A 15,530-nucleotide genomic window follows, 5' to 3' on the forward strand; every position below is an offset into this window, starting at 1 on the left:
TTTCTCTTCTAACTCCATCAATACCTCACCAAATCAAGAAAAGTTTGTCATCAAACTTGTTGGAAATCACCTCCCAAACACAATGGTGGTAGCCTTGAGCCATGAAACCCACTAGATTTTGATAAATCCCTCCCCCAAACCCGCGACCTAGGTGTGAAGATTTACACTCTTGGAGTTGATTGGTTCCCTAATGAATTAGTATGTCTTAGAGGAGTCTTAGGCCTTGATATTGGGGTAAGTTTCATCACATTTTATTGGTTGGATTTGTTGATTTAATTCATTAAACCTAAGTGCATTTTGTATGATTTGTGTTGTTAGAAAGCTCAAATGGAAAATGTGTATTAGATAAATATGTCTTAGAATGATGTGTTGGACCCATAAATGCAATAAAATTTATTGAGGAAATATGATCATAACTTAGAAAATTTTGGATGATGCCATGAATTGGTGAAATTGGATTGGTTATGTAATTGTGTAATTGAGTGGGTGGATGTTTGTATGAGTTAATAATATGATTGTGTGAGGTGTGGAGTAGTTGAATTGGATTGAAAATCCCTTGGTGTATGCCTATGATGATTTCGGCCAAAGAGGGAAAAATGGGGTGTTGATGTTGTGAAATTGTATGATTGACATGTTAAGTTGTTAAATGGTAATTCGAAGGGTTGTGTGATGGTTCGAAGCTTTGAAAATCAATGGAAAAATATTGGATTGTGTATTGTCCCTAGAAGGAAATAAATGGGCAAAATGATATTAGAATGGTGTAACATGAAAAGTAACACCTAAAATGGTATTTTGGTAACCTTGGGATGCTTAAGAAAAATAGAAAGAAAATAAAGAAAAATATTTTATGTTTTAACACATATATGGTTGAACCTCACATGTGGGGGGAGGAAAAATTGACGTTTTGTGACTTGGGTGGTTTACCGTGTTCTGACGATCCGTATATGGTCGTTGTAGGTTGCCTTTCGTGGATTTGAACCCTAAACCGTGAGCTCGGTGAGTTGCCCTTGGTCCCGGACCAAAGGGGATTGTGGTGAGTATTTGAAACCATGCTTGAAGAGTTAATAACTTGCATATGTTTGTATGAATGGTAATTAATTGGGAATGTCCTCTGTGTAGGCATTTTTGTTGTGTACCTAGCTCGGGAAATATACTGCATTGGAACTGTGGGAGAGGATTATACAGGTAACCTCTTGGTACTGGCGTTTGATCCCCTTGTGTGTTACACCATGCCCGTTGAGGGTAATGATAGGAAGTGTATGTAAATAATATAGCATAACATGTTCATGCATATTGTATGTGTGTTGGTACATAGGATGTACCGTGTCTCTGGCCAGTAGACTGTTTGCCTTCGGGCGTTACGGACTTCCACTAGATAGGTCTCCGAGAAGGAGTTCCAGTTGACCTGGGGTCGTGGTGTGTGATCCGGATAGGAGCACACTAGAAAGTCTCGGGTAGATATGGATGGAGGGTGCCTTGGTTGTTGTTCTGGGAACACGCCTTGGTTTGAAACCCGTAGGCTTATATTCCGAGCCAATAGGCTGGAAGTTGCGTCGTTTTGGCATTGACCATCTCAGCTTTGTCGTATTTTGTATCCCTATGCTCCCCTATTTCACTAAATCCCTTGCTTTATCCTGTTTTCAGATGTTATGTTATGTTATTTATATGCATCGAAGTGAGCCATTGAGCGGAGTATTCTCCAGAACCTCTGGGTTACTGAGATATATTCGTATGTCTCACCCCGCGTTGGAGATTTTATTTCAGGTAGTGCCAGTGGTGTAGGAGCGACGGGCAAGAAGCCCGTAGGCTGAGCGGGAGGATTCTGTTTATTTTGCATTTTGGTGGCCAATGGGCCTAGGCTAGACTTAGGTCATGAACAATGCATATGATTAGGATTATGTGTATCATTTTGTTCATGATGTATTTTGTCTAAGTTTAGTCTTGATTATCATGTTTATTTTGGAGTATTTATTTTGTATATTTGAAGGAAGATTGTAATAGGTTTATTTAAAGTTGTAAAATATAATATGGAGAATTGATGTAACCATGAAGTATGTAATATGATGAAAGAGCAATAGACCTCTTCTATGATGTGAATGATGATTATGATGTAAAGAATGCATGCAATTGGACTTTGTGATTGAAATAAGTTAAATTGAGAAAGTAAGCATGAATGATGTATAATGATTAAATTGGATATAAACTGTGTGGGTTGTAAGGGCACCAAGGCATTGCTGGTCCTTGTGTGCCACCCAATGATTATTAGGTACAAATTGAGGTCATAAAACACTTTTGCAAACTTGGAGATTATTCGAAAAACAAAGAAAACTCTGGCGAATTTTTTAGAAATTGCCAGAATTTAGGCGAACTTTGGGAGAGCATATCTCCCTCCACAAAGGTCCGATAGGGACGTGCCATACGCCGTTTTGAAGCTTGAGATGTCCTATATCTTGTGGTAGAATTTGGACTGATATAGGAGGCAGAGAACACAGACTGCCCTGTTGGCCCCTGCACATAGGGCTGATCTGGACCGAGTTTTGGAAAATTATTCTCGCGTCGTTTCTTGGTAAAATTAGGTGTATGATATGTCAAATTGAAGCTTGAGGTGTCTAGTTTATATTATAAAAATTTGAGAGAAATTGGTTGAGTGTATTTTCCAGAATAATTGATTGAGTGAAGGATGTTTGGAGTTGTTTTGGGGTTGGCTGGCAGATTTTCTTGTCCAACTTCAAACGGCGATATCCGGAGCAAACAAGAACTTTATGACTCGTGTGATAGCTTCCTAGAAAGGTAATTAAGTGTAGAATAACACGCTAAAAGATGGGAGGCTTGTCGTATGCGGTTTGTCCGCCGAAAGTTAAAGACCAAACCATGTTCGAATAGGTAGAAAACGTAAAAGTGAGATTTTAGCTAAGTGGGTTTATGGGAACCCCTTAGTGACTTGAGAGACGTAATATGTGTTATAAAAATAGTTTAAATAATTATTCCGCAAAGAGTTTACAGTTACGGTCACAACTTTTATTTATTACGCTTTTTATTGTTTTAAATGCTTGCGTAATAAACGAAAAAAGTTTACTCGCATTTTTATAAATGAATTTCTATGATTGTAACTGCGCTTAATATCATAATTAATGTTAACAATACCAGTGTACAACGGGCTGTTACATGTGGTACTGCGTCAAATGCCAAGAGCATGCAGACTTGCATAATGCTTCACCGGAGGAATTATCTTCACGTATATCCCCTTGGCCGTTCTACCAATGAGGTATGGATTTATTAGGACCATTTCTGGTTGTTGTAGGAGGAGTCAAGTGGTTGGTAGTCGCAATTGATTATTTCACCAAATGGATTGAGGCTGAGGCCTTGCCACTATATCAGCCAGCAAGGTACGCAGATTCTTTTATCGCAAGGTAATGTGCAGGTTTGGTGTCCCTCACACCATTATTACTGACAATGGAACACAGTTTGTGGACAAGAAATTCAATCGGGTGCTCCAAGATTTACAAATTAAGCGTAGGTACACTTCTGTTGAACATCCACAAACCAACGGCTTGGTAGAACCCGCGAATAGAGTTTTAAAACGAGGGCTGGAAATAAGGTTGGATTATGTATTATGGGGTTACAGGACTACTCCTCATTCAACTACCGGTGAAACTCCATTTCGCATGGTATATGGAAGTGAAGCAATGATTCCAGATGAGATTGGAGAGCCATCATGGAGAAAGATTTATGCGATTGAGGAAAGCAATTCCCAGACACTATTACACAACTTAGACACAATCAGTGAAATGCGCGAAATTGCTCATATCAAAGAAGCTGCCTTAAAGTAGAGAATAGTAGCGCGCTATAATATGAAGGTCATCAAACGAAGTTTTAATGTGGGAGAATTAGTCTTACGAAGAGCAGATATTGGCAACAAAAACGCGCGACAAGGGAAATTGGTCGCGAATTGGGAAGGGCCATATCGCGTCCAAAGCAAGACCGAAAAGGCGCATATGTCATTGAAACATTACCTGGACTCACAATCCCACGCACATGGAATGCATATAAACTCAAAATATTTTACAGTTAAATTCTTTTTGATTTGATATATGTTTCATATTCATCATTTTGTGCAAATAAAGCTTGCAGGTTTATTTCAATGAACGATCATATCATTTATCGCACATAAAAAGGAAGGTAAAACCTTAACTGGTTAAAACTTTCGCTGAAGATTAAGGAAGGTAAAACCTTAATTGGTTAAAACTTCCATAAAGCGCAATGAAGAATGAGGAAGGTAAAACCTTAACCGGTCAAAACTTCCGCTGAAGAATAAGGAAGGTAAAACCTTAACTTAACTGGTTAAAACTTTCGTTGAAGATTAAGGAAGGTAAAACCTTAACTGGTTAAAACTTCCATAAAGCGCGATGAAGAATGAGGAAGGTAAAATCTTAACTGGTTAAAACATCCGATGAAGAATAAGGAAGGTAAAACCTTAACTGGTTAAAACTTCCATGAAGCGCGATGAAGAATGAGGAAGGTAAAACCTTAGATGGTTAAAACTTCCGATGAAGATTAAGGAAGGTAAAATCTTAACTGGTTAAAACTTCCATAAAGCGTGATGAAGAATGAGGAAGGTAAAACCTTAACTGGTTAAAACTTCCATTAAGATCAAGGAAGGAAGGAAAAGAACCAAGAGGAGGGTAACAACCCCAAAAGGTTACAACCTTCAAAAGATGACGATGGTGCAACCTTTTATGACTATGATAAAACTTCATGAATATGCCAAAAGTACGTCGTTATGATGAACATATATTGTTTAAGTATGATACCCTTATAAGGACATCGAAACAATCTAAATTTCATTAGATGCCATCCCGTAAGCTAAGGTTGATTAAAAATCATCTAGCATGCTAGCCTATCCTTATTCTGCAATCACAAACAGGAACAAACTTATACATGAGATATCGGCATGATATACTTTTAGATAAATGCTTCAAGAAATGAAAGGTTAGTTCCGGGATAATAAACATACAAAACCAATTGTATCAAATCTTCATGGGACAACCTATATACAGACACATTCATGAAACATAAAGAAAAAACTTCAAAATGTCTGGATTGACATATCTTGAGGCCCTTCTTCTGTTTCCCTATGATCTTCACCCACGTTCTCTGGCGCGATTAGGTGGGGAGGCGTTTCTGTGTCCATCACGTTAACCAAATCTACTAACTCTTCCTCGTCATTATCATTTAGTTTCATCAGCTGTCCATCTTTCACAAAATGCAGATAATGAACATTATCCAACTTTGCAATCGGATTGAAGAGACGAACTTGGTTTAGAACATTTACATACGTCCCCTCGGCCTCCTTCTCAAAATAATCTTGATACTTCTTCACCTCATTGTTTAAATGAATCTTCTCTTCCTCCAAGGTATCCACGCTAGCCTCAATATCCACGACTTGCTTGGACAGATTAGCCTTATCTGTTTTCAACTCTTTATTGCTCGCCTTCAATTCCTTCATCTCCTGCGCCATCTTGGCTCTATCATCTTCAGCCTTTTTCTTATCTTCTTCCAAGTCAGCACGCATGCTGGTTTTCTCACCTTCAAGCTCCAAAATGTGTTCTTTCAAGTAAGCCACCGTCCCTGCCAAAAAAGGAAACAATATTGTTCTTAGAGACAACATTTTTAAGCACAATATAGACACATCTCCAAATACAAGATGCGCTTTCTACCTAGTATTGACATTAGGTGTTGATTGGCGACATTCAGATTCGCCGCAGCTTCCAGCCAAGAATTCATTGAAGCCTTTTCAATCTGGGGGCAAAACTCATTGCCTTTCGCAAATAAGTCTACATCTACTCCCCAACCGCTCCCAAAGTAGGTTAATTCTTGAAAGATTATATTTGTCTCGGAAGACTTTCTCTTTTGTCCCCTGGGGGACTGCACCATTTATTTATTTTTAGGTGACGGAATCTTGGTCGTCGCCACTGGCCCAGGAGATTTTAAGCTCGCAACACCTTGGCTGGTTTCCACACCAGCCGGTGCAGCTTCTGACGATAACGCCATCATTCCAGAAGAGCTGGCACCACCGGCTCGTGCTAATGCCACAACTTCCAGCTTTTTCAGTTTGGCAGACATCAAACTATCTGAAACATAAGGATAAGATTATGCATTAGAAGTACGGTATATATATAAAAACACAAATATAACCAAAACATCTACCACAACAAAATTGAAATGATGAAAAGCTATTTACCCAAGAAAACTTTAATATCCTCATCGGTATACTCATTCGAAATAGTATAAGTACTCAGATAACCTGAATCTGATACTTCTCGCGCAATGTTACATAAGTTAGTAACTGTGTGCTGCTCATAATCACTCAAATCTTCAAAGCATATGTTCAACTTATGCTCTTCTGAAGGATAACGTGTCCAATACAGAGGAAATATAGTAATGTTGTCTTTTTCTCCTAAGAAAAACGGATGGTAACCTTTCGCGGGGTAAATTTTGAAGTATTTTGGGGTCTATTTGTGAATCTTCCTTTTATAGTAGGAAACACAGAATTTGTGCTTAGAATTTCCCCTAAAAACCCAGTTAGAACGCAGCCCAAATACACTAAACAAACACAAGAAGGATTCCGGAGATTGAAATAGATTATAAGCTTTACAAACCATCTCGTATACCCTAATAAAACCCCATGCGTTCGGGGATAATTGTGCGGGAGCCACATTAATATGAGCCAGCAATTTACAAACAAATGGGAAAGAGGAAGATACATTCCTATTGTCAAAAAGAAGTAAGCATACATCATTAGGAAGTGCCTGGAAGAATTATCAACGCGCGATGAGCACACTCGTTCATTCAGGGGAACTACTGATAACTCCCAATTATCATCTTGTGATTTGTTTCGGGTAAGATGGATTGCGGCCTTCAATTCTTCTAATTCCCTCGGTGAGCTATATACAGAGACAATGTCTAACACGATGTCAGACACACAGTCTAAAGTTTCTGCATCTCGAATGCTACGAGCACCCGATCCAGTTGCCTCAGGATCATGTTTTTGTTTTTTCTTCTTTTCAGATACGTTGCGCCTAACCATGATCTCCTTAATTTTGGGTGAGTTAAAACCTGGTTCAAAAGAGGAGGCATTAGTAGAGCTAGAAGAAGTAGAAGAAGAACTAGAAAATGAAGATTTAAAGTTGTCAAAATTTTGTTTCTTATACGGATACCTAGCAGGGTAAATAACACTTAATGGAAGTGGACTAGGACATTTTGCTTGGTTAGGCTGATCACGCGCAATAGGAGAAGGAGTATTGTGCGATGAAATTGGAGAATTAACATTCACATGGGACTCACAACCTAGGGCATTAACAGGGTCATGACAAAACCTAGAATCTGAATTGGAGTCGCTTGATATGTAAATAGGATTTGCCATCCTATCTAGAGTTTTTGGAAGAGGAGATGAACTTTGTTGCGACAAAGTTCTGGATAACCCACGATTAGGTTTCCGGGACGAGGATCCAATTTCACAACATTGAAGAGCAGACGAACAACTATTATTAAATTTAACTTTCTCCCAAGATGCAACACCCTTGCCCGTTAGCCACCATTCCCTTGTCCCTAAAGACCTGGACCTAGGGAAGGATCTTGGTGGAGGACTGGTGGAGCCAGACCTTTCGGCCATTCTGATAAAACTCACAAATTTGCGATTATTAGACATACCCTAGCTTGATGAAGGGAAGAAACAACAATAATAGTAGAATAAACGAAAATGTCAAAGCATACCTGATTTTTATACTTAAGAAGGGGAGTAGCAAGCAGAACGTGTCAACACCCAGAGAGTTAACCGGAGAAGGAATACTAGAGAAGAAGGTATTCGCGACAGAAATTAGTGCTCAGAGTGATTTTCCCTCCAACTGAATAGCTTAGTACAAATATGAAAAGTTACCACGAAGAATCTCAAAGGTTAAAACGTCTTGAGGAAAGCAGATAAAACAGGGGGCACGTGGAGAGAAGATAAACAGATTAAAACTTAAAACACCCCACGTTTGTTATTAATATACCCATGTAATTACGGTGGCATTAAATGCTCCTGGCAGTTAACATCAAATCAACCATTTTAAATGGCGAGGTAATGATGGTCTTTTGTCATGATATAAGCAATACAAATTGAATGCGCCAAAGTTACACCACGCGAAGAGAATATCAATATCTCACAACTTTTTAATACCAAAGTTGTGAGCTATGGGGCAACTGATATGGATAAAATACAATAGGCCCACCAAGGGTTAAAACCCGAAGATTAAAAGCCCAAACACATAAGGCCCAAACAATGCGCGATATCCAAATCGCACATAAAGAATCAGGGGGCGTGATGGTTTCATCGCACCTAAACCGTCTTTAAACATGACTTCATAGTTAAGGAATAGATCAATAAAACACGAATAAGAAGCCACCGCGCCACAGAATCAATACACAAAGAACAGCTCCAGCTTGCCACCACTCTACCTAGATAGCTTGACATAATAGAGATAAGGCCAGAAAGGCACCAGCTGAACCTGCAGCCCATAAACAGCCAATCAGAAGACATACCGCCTACCAAAAGCGACAGCAACTTCACTATATAAACAAAGGGTACATACTCATGTATGATAATATAATTCAGTAAGAATACAACATAAGCCTAGCTTTGGTACTAACTTAAGCATCCGAGTGTCATTGCAGGTACCCACCCCAGTCGGAGTCATCACGCCGAAGGAGAGTCATATCAATCCATCATTATCCATCGACAACAGCCCAAGAACCCAAGAAGTAGATTATTCAGCCCCAAAGTCCTCTCTCATCAACCGTGTGTGATTAGGCCCGATACTTATTGGCCAACCCACATAGTATAGGTCTGATCAAGCCGATTATGCTGATTGTTTCATGCGTCCGTTTGGAAGCTTGGTTTGTTTTATTTTTTTATTTTATTTGGGGTGGGGATAAGACATGTCATTGTTTGGACTTGTGGGGGAATTTGAAGCCGATGTCAGTTTCCAAGTTGGTTCTTTGGGCCTGAGATTCATAGTTAAATTTGAGTTCTTTCTTTAGTTAAGATGGGATGTTTTCTGCTTGGTTCATCAATAGGCTGTGTTCACTTTTAGCTTAAAAACATGTTCAAAATAAAATGGTTAAATAAGTCGGATTAGGCAAGTAAAAATGAATAAATAATAATAATAATAATAATTGAAAAATAATTAAGTGAAAATTGTTAGAAAAAAAAATCAAAATCATGAGCGAAACAGAAATAGTGATACTTTTTATTGGTTCGTTTAATCAAATTATACTTTATTTCTTTATCTACCTATTTGATTTGTGTAACTTATCTTCTTATTTATTATGACCCATTGATCTATTTGATTTATCTTTCACTTGTATTGATATATTTTTATTTTCTCTATTTATTTAGTTTTATTTTATTTTTAACATCCCGCATAATTGGGAGATTACAAAATTCACTATTAGGGATGTGGAGTATGCCTGAAATTTAAATTCGATTTACGTTGAAAGGGGAATTAATTTAAATTAGGAAAAACTATTCTTATGGCAAATTATGAGTGGATATATTTAGAATTCGACATATATATATATATTCTAATTAATAATTAGTAAATGCATGAGAATAAAATTTTAGTTACCATACATGATAAAATCCTAGAAAATTCTAGTTAGAATAATCGAATTAATTTAATCATAACAAAGGAAAATCTTAGTAATATTTAGAAGATGTGGGAACTATTGGTTTAGTGGGCTAGTTCATTAGAAGGTAGAACCTTGGACTTGAATTATAGGACTCAACCATACTCATGGTCGATGGCCCACAGGCTCTAAGGGGGACATTGGTACAGCCCCAACTTCTTATCCCATTCTCACTTTATCCTAAGAACCTTACTAGGCAGTTCATGATTGGCCAAGCCCCTTCCTTGCTACTCCACATGTGCGCATAACAGAGGATAAAAATCTAATTTTTTCTTGCATTTGTGGACATGCTAAGTCAGCCCTTGCATCCTCATACGGCCAATGGTGATAGAGCAACTCACCTGCATATTCTTTCCATTGGTCGACACTCCTCACATGATAAGCTTCTTCATCCTAATACCCTTGTTATACGCATAGTGTGATCAGAAAAGAGGTCAGCCTGCATGAAGAGTCATTGGTCGAAAAATCCCACACTTCGCATCCTTGGTCTGTGCGAATGAGTTGGAAAAAATAGGGGGCCAAGTAAAAATCTGGTCTGTACTAGCATGTCAAACAGCCCCAACTTCTAGTTTCCTTCTCAACCGGTGTTGTGTGAATAAAAGAATAACAAGTCTGATTTTTGTTTCTCTTCTTTGCTGGACTTGGGTTCAGATTGTGAGGCCATAGCATCATTTTTCGTTTCCCTATGCGCTAGTTAGAAGAACAATCAAGCTGAGTTATCCTCTCCTTCTTGCTACAAACCGTGAACCCTTAAGAAATAAACCACTCTTCAAGTCTTTTCTCTTCCCCACTGATTCGGCAAAGTGCAGCAAACATGGGGATTTCAACATAAACTCACCATCCATCTTTCCCTCTTGTTCGGCCGAAGCCTCACCTCAAGGAAAGGAGGTAATTTTCGTGGTTCTTTCTGTTCCTGCTCACTCGAATTCTTCTGATCGAATCTTCCCCCACTGCATGCACAACAGTCCGCCTTGCTTAAGTCTTTCCATCCTTTGCATGCAGCTGGATCGGATCCTTTGGAGCATGAGACGTTGAGGGTGCATTCCTATTCTTTCTCCTCTTGTGCTCGGCCAAACACCTTGAAGTATGAGGTGATGCGGTTTTTTTTTATTATTCCTCTGTTCCTATGTGTCCCATTCTGTTTTAATGGAGCCTTTGCATGCATATTTTGTTTTGTGAAATTCGGTGTAGTAAGAGTGTGAATATACAAGCACAAAACTTGTTGGCTATCTCGTTAGTGATGGCGAAATCGGTGTTTTGCAAGGAGGTAAATATACTGAACAATCAAGTTCCTATTCTCTTCTTTGGTCTCGGTCACATCATGTAGGCTAGGAAGTTTCTTGTTGTTATCTTCTTCTTTCGGTTCAGCATAAAAGACCGAACTCTTGGAGTACATGTAAGTTTAATATAACTCAATTAAGAGCTGGGAAACAGTTACTGTGACTTAGAGAGGCTGTTCTTTGAATTAGAAAATGGTAGTGGCTTTGCATGTGTTTAAAAATGTGTAGACCGTATGCTGGAAGAATTAAATAAGCCATGCTCATGTGATGCTGTTAGTATTTTGATGTTGTGAGTATTTTGTAAATGAAATTAGGAACCAGGCCTTGAATGCATTAAGAACCAGTTAGACAGCATGTTAAATCGCCCTACCAACCTCCTAAGATGGGTAGAACATGTAGGTAAATAAAAGGTTAAAACCCTTAGGTGATGACTTCACGAACTGAATTTTGTTTGCAAGAAGAACCTTAGATGCTTTCGTTTGATCACCTTTGGTAGTGCACCTTAAATCTGAAAATTTATTAAGTCTTGAGTCTTAGGATTCGATGATTAACCAAGTACTAAGGAGAGTGGGGACTCTATGTAATGTGTAGAACTAATAAGATAAATATGTTAAGTACCTAATGTTGATTTAGAACCAAAAAGGTAGGTACAGAATACTTTGGTTTTATCAATTAAGGGCCATTGATAAATTAAATCTGTGTAAAGAATAATTTGTGGCAACTAATTAAGGGTAAAGACAACCGAAGTAAATAGGGATTTACATTTGTGTCATTTGTTAATCTTTGGCAAAGTTAAAGTTAAAACGGAAAATTAAATGACATGAGATGCATGATAAATTGATTTAAATCATAAGAGTTAAAAGCATGAAAAAAATTAGTTAAAGGTCATAAAATATATTTTTTCTTATGTAAACCATGAAAACCGAACCTGTGCATATTGTGGACCTTGGAATAATTGTGATTACTAGTAATGATGAAATGGTCTTAAGGGCAGAATATAATTGGCACTAGGAACCTTATAATTCGATGAAAGTACATAAACTAGAAGCCTAGAAATTATTGGTGACTTATAGGGATAATTGTATAAAATTCTGACTTGGTACAATGGTATATTAGGTGCGCTAAACCCTTAGACCGTGGACTGTTTTGCGGCTGATTGGTAAATTAATTGTGGCACGCGAGGTATATGTTAGGCGGTATTACCTGATGTGACTATTGACTAGTGTATGAATTGTGAATTGTTGCTCACATGTGCCTTATGTGCCTTATGATTATTCTGCCTATGGAAATGTTATGATTATGGAAATTCTGTTATGAAAAGAAAGAATGGCTTGGCAGTATGGCATCCAATGTACATGAAGTATATGTTATGAAATGATGATATATGCATGCACCGTACATCATACCGCACTTGTCTTTCTGTTTGTGTGTGACAGCATAGCATGGCATGCATGTACCAAATTCATGTTAGTCTTGAGTCTTAGAATAGTTATCTACATGATCATGTGATTGAGCACGCATCATATAGGCATCCCTTGATATCAGGGTACTGGGACAGTTGGCGTCAGTCCGCATAGGCCACAGTGGAATTCCCCAAATGATGGTGTTGTGCATGGAATTTCCACTGTGATGGCACGCGCACGACGGTGCTATGAGCGTGATGAAGGCGTTATATACGCAATATGATATATGATGAAAAGGATATATGATGAAAAGGTTATATGATGAAAAGGATTTCATGTTTGAAGCGACTGTTTATATTTTGTGCCTAGTTTAATACTGTTGCATTATTGGTTTTGTTGCCACACTACTGGGATTTCTCTCACCCCTTTGGGGCTGCTATTTTTACAAAATGGACGTAAAAGCTTTTGAGGACTTGGATATTTGTTGTTGGCTTCTACTGTTTTGGACATGCTGCTATTGATGTGATATTTTATGGATGACTGTATGAAATTGAGAAGCTTTTATTACTGTGAACTATGATTTTATTATTGCATTACGATTTTATGACCAGCAAGTATTATGGAAACAGATGTTGAAACGTTTGCGAAAAGGATTTTGACATGTTATCTAAATGCTGAGTTTTGAAAAGTCTTTGCGAGCACTTGGTAAGTTGTCGTACTAGGGTTACGGACCTCCGATTTTCTTATAATTTATATGCACGCGTAGCCCTAGGTGTCTAGTTTCATTATATATAAACCTTGCAAAGAAATTCTGAAAGCTCGATTTATTATGAATTTTACTAGCCAGGACGTTTGTGAGATTTTCACTGTTTTATCTCTTATTTTGTGAGTTATGTTTCGAGGGGTAAACGAACTCCAAATCACTATTATTTTATATGAACGTGAAGCCCCAGATGTCTAGTTTCCAGATTACAAAGAATATTTTTTTGAATCGTTGAATTGGATTTTATACGAATTTTTAAAGACAGAAAGGTCTATCAGGAAATTTATATTTTTAGTAAGTTGAAGAAATTTTGCGTACCCTGATTTTTGTAATTAACCAGAACCCCTCTTTACTTTTAATTGGCAATGTAAAAGCAATTCTTTTTCAGTCTCTAAAATACTATGAAAGAACTCTAATTCCGCTTAGCAAACACATCTCTTGGAGGCCTACAAGAGAGGGTGTTGGCAAGGGCAGGGAGTGATCGCCGGTGCGAAAGGGCACAGACAATGAGCGGCTCATGCCAAATCTTGCAGCTTGGGGGTTCATGAATGAATCGAATCAACACCCGAAAGAGAAGGATTCTAGAGACTGTGCTGGTATGGGACGGTACAGTTAGGAACGGCTTATAAGAATTAATTGGTACTACCTATACTAACAAGATGCATCTACTTTTCGGTAGCCCGGATCGGAAGAACTCCACAGTTAAGCGTGCTTGACTTGGAGCAATTCTGGGATGGGTGTCCTCCTGGAAAGTTTTCTCGAGAAGTGTGCGAGTGAGGACAAAGCATACTGAAAAGTCTCGTGTTAGTGTGTGGGGACAGTCATTGATTCTTGCAAGTGGCCGGGCGTTACAAGCCCCAACTTGTTTTGAAGTTTGTCCCCAATCTTCGCCTTACCATCCCATAATCTGCCTAAATTCAAAGCTTTTTACAATTACACCAAAGAAACTCCAGCTATAGATGTGTAAATAAAAGCGAAAATAAAAGCGATAATAAGGCTCAGGATTTTGTGTGTGTGTGCATAATTACTAAATAACCAACAAATCCATTTGCCACAACTTTTTACTACATAAGTCTTATTAACCATTGTTAGGGTAGACGTAAGGGATTAACCTTCTATTACTTAGGCTCAAATTTAAAGGCTCCCAGATAAAATGAGACTAACGAGTCAGGGGCCTCAACCATACAGAGGTCTTAAGAATATAAAGCTCCATCTAATCATGAAGTAATATTACTTCTTATTACTTATATCAGCTCAGACTGATTAATTAACACCTCCAATTACGACTATTTCGTATTTTCAATTTATATGTTACTAGATAGGATTTCTCTTATTTCCTAATTCAGTTCTTAATAATGACACAATTCGGTTCACTCTCTAAACTAATCCCATACTCCCATTATATTCTGACGTCTACATCAATTATTTACTAAATAAAACCACAGGTAAGATCCTATGCCTAATAACCTCCAGGAACGCATACATTTAAAGCAAAGCGCAACACAATCCAGATTTTAACTAAAAGAAATTCTTCATAGAATCACAATTCTATACTACTTTTCAGACATACCATGTTAAATGGTACCCCTCCTACAACTCGTCAAAACATCCATATGAGGAAAACTTCCTCGAGCTTTTCGACGTCCTAGGTACCTTGGATGTAATTGACTCCACAGATCGGCGGATCCACTTAATCATGATACGAATTTTCCAATCATTAACACACATTGCAATCACAACACATCTATCAGCCATAACTCACTAAAACTAACCAAGTTTTCATAGTTCCAGTTCACAATACTTGCTTTCAAAATTCCTAGCTGTAGTTAAATTAGCATTCTTAAAATTAATTCCTACGGTACGAGACTTCATACATAAAATGAATTAAGAAACACAAACCCCAAAATCATCACACTGCTTAGGGTGGTCACAAAATACACTCAATTTTTTTTTAGGCAGAACTTTACACAGTATAATCACGGTTAAAAAAAATGACACAACATGCATATTCAATTATAATTCAATAGTATTAAGATGCTCTAGTTTAATTCTACTTTTATATCCCATGCTCAACTTACAGATTGGATGCTCACGTACTATGCAGTCATATCGGAAGAAATTAATGAGTACTATCTCTATTGACGTATACAAATAATTTGCAGCAGACATGAACAGAGAGTAAAATTTTCTTATTAATCAGTGTTAACATAGAATGTGGCATAACTGGGTTAGTGTGGATGTGAAGAAACAGAATTCAAAACCCACTAGAGAACACATCATGTTAAGCATATTCCATGACAAATTTTTCGATTGCTAAGAACAAAACAAAAATAATATAAAAAATTTCCTTGCAAGACA

Source organism: Gastrolobium bilobum, unplaced genomic scaffold (assembly GCF_033153095.1).
Source record: "Gastrolobium bilobum isolate Gb01-03AN ecotype WA unplaced genomic scaffold, APGP_CSIRO_Gbil_v1 utg628, whole genome shotgun sequence".
NCBI lineage: Eukaryota > Viridiplantae > Streptophyta > Magnoliopsida > Fabales > Fabaceae > Gastrolobium > Gastrolobium bilobum.